The sequence below is a fragment of the Prosopis cineraria genome, unplaced genomic scaffold (genome assembly GCF_029017545.1).
Source record: "Prosopis cineraria cultivar Desert tree isolate PC_DT_omini unplaced genomic scaffold, ASM2901754v1 PC2, whole genome shotgun sequence".
In the NCBI taxonomy this organism is placed as follows: Eukaryota; Viridiplantae; Streptophyta; class Magnoliopsida; order Fabales; family Fabaceae; genus Prosopis; species Prosopis cineraria.
The window spans coordinates 515,023-521,788 of NW_026555333.1; the positions used below are offsets into that span (position 1 = coordinate 515,023).

Here is a 6,766-nt window from a genome sequence, read left to right on the forward strand (position 1 = left end):
GTCTAACTCCTCTTGATGAAGAGAAGTAATTTGCTTTATCTCTATTTCAAATTAATTGCAGTTTAGCAGAAGAAACGCTGCTTAGAATGAGTTTTATAATATTGTTAGGAAGCTTAAGTTCATGTAAGTAATTAACCAAGAATTCCCGTTAACCTAATCATAAGCCTTTTTCAAGTCAATCTGTATCACCATAAAACCTTTCTTGCCTCTCATAGTATGCATTGAGTGAATCGCCTCTTAGGCAATGATGATATTATCTATATTATGTCTTCTCAAGATGAAACTGCATTGGTTCGGTGAGATTGCTTCAGAAAGAAAAGACTTAATCCTGTTGGTAATAACTTTCTTAATAGCTTTATAAATCACATTACACAAACTAATCAGTCTTAGGTTCTTCAAAGTTTTTGAGGGGTCTTTCTTTGAAATGATAACTAGCAGAGTTGTATTGATACCTTAAATCCATTTTGGGTTAGCAAAGATATTTTTAATAAACTGAACAACACACTTACCCATTGTAGGCCACTGGTGCTAGTAGAAAAAGCATTGAGCCCATCTGGCCCTAGTGATTTTAAAAGCCCTCATACTAAAATAGCCTATTTGATTTCATCCTCTGTGACTTCACGACCACACCATCTTAGCTAAGAATCATGAATCTTCAAAAAAGTAACATCACAGTAAAGGATTATACATGCTTTTAAATATTTATTTCTACCATTATATTATATTTTGCTTGGGAACTAAACTTTTAAGAAAATTTTAGAGAGTTTAGAGAAGAATTTCCTCAATGACCTATTGGAATAACAAACAACTTTATGTAAGGAAATGAGGAAATTTAATATAGGCAATGAACAACTCATTTTACTATAATCACAACACTTGAAGTAAAATCAAGATTTAGTAGTAATGCAAACAACTTCTGTAAACATTGAACAATTTCATGTGGTGAAATAAACAATATGGGTAATGACACAAACAACCCTTATAGGTTAATGAATAACTCATTGTAAAGAAATGAACAACCCGTTTTACTATGACTACAACATGAAATAAAATTAAGATTTAGCAATGGCAAAAACAATTTCTTTAGTTCAATGAACAACTTCAGTATGGTAATAAATAATTCATTTTATCATGATTGCAATATTTAGATTAAAATCAAGATTTGGTAATGGCACAAATAACTCTTGTTGGCCAATGAACAACTTCACGTAGGGAAATAAACAACTTCAATAGATAATAAGAGGGGACGAGGGACAGTGAAGTAATTTTACTTTACATTTTAATTTTATTTCAGAACCCCTAGTTTGAATTGAATTCTCAAAATTTAAAGGGCCTCCTTTTTTTATTAAAATATTTGTACTTGGAAAAGATTTTTCCACCGTCTCTAGGTGCTTAAATCTAAGTGTTTCATTTTTAAATGAAATATGAGGCCTCGTTTGCTTCATAGGAATTTAGGCTTAAGTAAAAAAGTAAAAAGAGGAGGAAAGAGAAACTTCTCTTGTTTGGTTAGGAGGAATTTAGCTTATTGATAATCAATTTCAATAAAGAGAATGGAAATTAGGTTCCAAGCCTGTGTTCTCTTGACCCAAATACCCACTTGTCATTCTTCAATTTTCTAGTACCCCTCTTCTTCGACTTTCTTCTTGATCTACCAACCAAGTGTCCTCATCATCCATTGGCACTCCTCATTGTCGCCCTCATCATTGTCTTTTATGGAGAGCACTATGACTGTTGCGAAGTGGGATTGGCTGTGGGGTTAGGTTTGTGTGTTTGGGGGTCGAAGAAGAAGAAGAAGATTGTGGACAAAGCTAAGGGTTTTGGGTTTGAATAGGTCTAGAATTAAAGAATAAGATCTATGACCATTAAAGCTATAGGGTTTGGGTTAAAGTTTGAAGTCTAGGTTTCAAGAAGAATATGCCTAAGGCCTGGTTTAGTGATTGGTTTGAAGAAGAAGAATACATTAACTTTCTCAAGATTTAAGAATTAATACATTATTTCTTGCTTTTATTGCATGATTTTAAAATTGTTGATTGATTAAAAGTTTACATGATTTTACAGTCTTTATTGTTGATTCTGTGTTAAGTAGCCGTCGATGCTCGGAAGGAAGAGGGCAAAAATAGTGTGAAAGTGAATGAGGATAGTATTGTCTTTTTCTAATTTAAAATTAATTTAATGAATATAATTAAAAAATTCCACCCACTTTTTTTTTGGTTTATACCAAACTTTTCTAGATCCTGTTCTTTTTCATTTTCCATTTCAATTTTAATTTTATTTCAATTTCATTTCTATCAAAATGATTATAGCAAAGCAAACAAGGCTTGATAGAGTGCACCATTGGAAAAACAAGTAATCGAGAAATAAGATAAAAGGTAAAAATATGATAGAGTGCTCAGCTCTATAACGTGTATAAAGTTGGTAATTTTGACCAAAACCCAACGAGTTAGCCTGAATTCGATTGAAAAAAAGTCATATTCTGACTTAACTACATGAGTTTTTTTTTTAAAAAAAGTATAATAATTTAAGCCTGAGTTGAATAAATCTAATCCATCCACTGGCTTTACTTGTCATGGTCTGAGCACTCATGCAACTTGTTTTTGATAAAAAAAAAAGACAATTTTTTTCATTATTATCATAATATTAGTGCTCCTGTAATTAGAACACGGAAATTGACTTCAAATTGAAATGTAGTAAATTCATCGTAACTTTAAAAGTTTAAACGGAAAAAAGTTTCTCTTGCATCAGGGTAAACTGTAATGTAACTAATATATTGATTGACGCGCGCGTGACAAAATCAACGTCTAAACAATAAGCATAAACTTTAAATCCTCTTGTTAATCACCTCCTGAGTCGCGCTCATTTACAGTTCTACGCCAAAGGGTTCGTTCCTGCTCAAGAAATAAATCGAAGGGGGAGGAGTAACCGAGTAAGCATATCAATCCGAACCAAGGCAACTAGACTAGACAACGGGAAGAGTTTCAGTTATTAAAAAAAAAAAAAAAGGAAAACAGAGAGAGAGAGAGAGAGAGAGAGAGAGAGAGGCTGAAAAGTGAGGTAGAAAGGTGAAGATGAGGCAATAAAGACTAAGGACAGCAGTGGGGACTGGGGACTGGCTCCCAAGTACAGGCAAAGGCCAATAATGCAAACCCAATGCAGCGACTTTATCCTTTTCCTGTCTCTTGGTTCCCACTGACCATTGTCTTTGAAAGCATGGGCGCTCGAGGTCTTCGGTTCTGAATAGAGCTTGCGTAATAAGCTTCAGATCGCGAGCAATGGCGAATGTTTCGTCTCCAGATCAATTGAGCGAGCAATTTCAAAGCCACACATCGAGTGCAGAAGCGTGCAGCTCCGAGAGCTTAAGCAATTACGATCATAACAATTCGATTTCTCTGCCTATCACCCCCATTCATCATTCCAATTTCCCGGCGCCGGAGCTCGGTAATCTCTCAACTCTCAGCTCTGGGCATTTTCTCCCATTTTTCCCGTTCTTTCCCTTACCCGAGTCTCCTTTCATTTTAGACTCTCTTTTACTTTCCCTCGTCGATTTTCCACGAGTATTTTGCATGATTTTGGTGTAAAGCGGACCTTTTTTCCCCCCTTAATCCCCGGCTGCGTAATGTAGAAGTTGAAATGATGAAAGAGCGGTTTGCAAAACTTCTGCTGGGAGAGGATATGTCAGGCGGAGGGAAGGGAGTTTGTTCGGCGCTCGCTATTTCCAATGCCATAACCAATCTCTCGGGTTGGTGGTCTATTGACGCTTGCTTTGTTAATTACTTTCTGAGTCATCTTTTGTTTGTTAACTCAGGTGAGTAGGGTTGGTTTAGCCCTCGAGTAATATTATTTGAAATTTGACAGCTAGTGTATTTGGAGAGTTGTGGAGGTTAGAGCCTTTAGCGCCACAGAAGAGATCCATGTGGGAGCGGGAAATGGATTGGTTGTTATGTGTGAGTGATTCAATTGTTGAACTGGTTCCTTCCACACGAGATTTCCCGGTGGCGGTACCTTTGAAACTATGGTCCCCAGGGTCCGACCTGATATACACCTGAATCTTCCAGCACTCAAGAAGCTTGATCCATGCTGCTGGGCATTCTTGATGGATCAGGGATTCAGAGTTTATTACGTTGATCGTGGGGTTATAGTTGATCTTGATGTGGCTCCTGAAACTGAGACTAACATGTTCCCTCTTTCGGCATCTTCTGGTAGGCCATCAATATGGCAGGAAGAGAAGTGGTGGCTCCCATTTCCTAAGGTGCCCCAGCATGGTCTCTCTCAAGACATGAGGAAGAGATTGCAACAGTCCAGGGAATGCACGCACCAGATTCTCAAGGCTGCGCTGGCTATTAATAGCACTGTGCTTTCTGAAATGAAAATCCCACATATTTACTTGGATAACTTACCTAAGGTATGATACATAACTTGCTCTATCATGTGAACATATACGGATCGATGAAAATACTAATACTAATACTAATGCTGATAATAAAGATTGTGAGGTTGGTTATGGAGTGATATCAGTTTTATCTTAACTTTTGTTATTGCACTTGCAGAACTGCTTGACACAGAGCATGAAGGAAACATTGTGAATTTTTGGTTTTTTTCTCCCGTTGTGTATCATGTACCCAAGATATACAATAAAGACTCACACATCATGATAGCAATTACCTTTACAACTTGAGCCACAAGGCTAAGATGAGCGTCAGTGCAATTGTTATCTGATGCGAGGAATGTGTCCTGGTAGTGAATCATATGGCAACCTGGAGCTTCTACGGAACAATAGTATGTTCAACACATAAAAGGGCATGTAATTCGTAGGAAGGGTAGAAAATCTTCGTGGAGTGGCAAGGTCAAGGGCATGGTGAGTCACACACGAAAAACACAAGCTTCTAGCACAGCGTGCTGAAACCCTACTGCAGAATTTGAGACAAAAGTTCCCTGGCCTGCCCCAGACTGCTTTGGACATGAGCAAGATACAGAACAACAAGGTATGTCTCTCAAAATACGCCACTATTAAAATACTAGTACTGTGCTTCATTTTCATTTAGAGATGTTAACAACCTTGAAAAAATTGTGATGTTGTAGAAAAGCAAAATCCATGCCCTCTTTCACACTCACAGTTACAATCAGATTTGGCCGGTCAAGTCATGTTAGAACACACAAACACGTGGGATAAAACTAGAAAAAAGAGGGAGAGGAGCTTCAATTAGAAGTATGAAAATATGAATAAATATTTGATGTAATGTGACAGGATGTAGGGCAAGCAATCCTAGAGAGCTACTCGAGAGTGATGGAAGCTTGGCCTTCAACGTACTGGCAAGGATAGATGATCTCATTTACATAGATGATGCCGCCAGCAACCTGCCTCATCACAATCGAAATATTTTTTTGATGAAGAGAGGTTAGGTATGCTGTATGATTACGGAGACAGAAGCACAAAGTAGCTCCCACCACCATGTGCTCGTTTATTTCGGGAATCGCTTGTCTGAGATGGATTACAACTGCCTTTCTCTTCGCCTCATGCCGTCTTCCCAATTGTCTCTTCTTTTGACTGATGTAACTACTAGGTAGGTGTTTAAAAGCATCATTCTTGTGTGAATCTCTCAAGTCTCAAACACGACGATCAACTAATCTAGGGTCTTCAGACCCGTTGTTGCTATGGATGCACAAACACATCAAAAACTGAAAGGCAACGCTTACATCGCTTAGGTAGCTTGGTTATTCCGCTACCAAGCCTCCACAACGTGCCCTGTTAATCATACGAGCGCTTTTTCAACAACAAAGGCCAAAGCAGTTGCTGCTTGGAGACAGAACAATCACAGCAGTCATATTCATAAACCGGTTGAAACTACTCCCGTCTCTCTAATATCAAACAAAAATTACCCAATCAGACTAACATTAATTACACTTAAATTATGTAGCTTTGCTTATAACTGAGACCCTGAAATTTCGGTAGCTTTTACTTGTAGTTGAGATGGAGGAAGTACCAATTAAACTGAACTAACGTATGTCTTAAAGCTGCTTTTTATTTTTTAGATTTACTTTTTTTTGGTCCCTACTTTAGCAGTTGCTCATTTAATTTTATTTATAAGTTTAAATTTCTTTGATCAAACATGTGGAATCAAGAAACTTTTAAAATTCATCAATACAGTATAAAAATTTAATAAATTTTTAACTTTATTGTTATTAAATATACATATTTTAATAATATATTTTTTTTATTAATATTTAATAAAAAGTAAAATGAAAAATTTATGATGAAAATATAATAATATTTTTTTATGAATAGAATAAAAAAAATCATCTCTCCCTAGGTAGGACTGGAGGGAGCAATACAACATTTATAGCAAATCATTTCATACTTTGAAAAGGAATGCATTAGAGAGAAAATATTATATATATATATTATATTAGATGCTGTTAAAAGTTTTGTAATTTTCCATATAAAATGAATCAAATTATCCTTCAAAATTGTCATAATTTTCCCTTGGGAAGGAGGGGGTTGTTAGATTAGCATAGAACTTCTAGGAGCGTGCCTATTTTAGTTAATAGGAAGTTAAGTAGCTAGAAAATTTATCATTGGTGTGCTCATTTCATTTTTTTTTTTTATTTGCCAGCAAGTTTAATTTTTGTTTTTCAAACTAAATATAATGTTTAAGTTAAATTCTTGTTTTTATTTTAACTCCAACAAAGGATAAGTATTCATAAAGTTCAACTTAAACTTCATTTGAAAAAAAGTTGAACTTCAAATCTTTTTTTTTTTAAATACAACAGT

The 6,766-nt window shown here is 35.9% G+C and overlaps 1 pseudogene; it reads left to right on the forward strand.

Moving 5' to 3' along the window:
• Window positions 1-3,120: 3,120 nt before the first annotated feature.
• LOC129304100 (rop guanine nucleotide exchange factor 1-like) lies at window positions 3,121-4,751 on the forward strand (annotated as a pseudogene).
• Window positions 4,752-6,766: the final 2,015 nt, after the last annotated feature.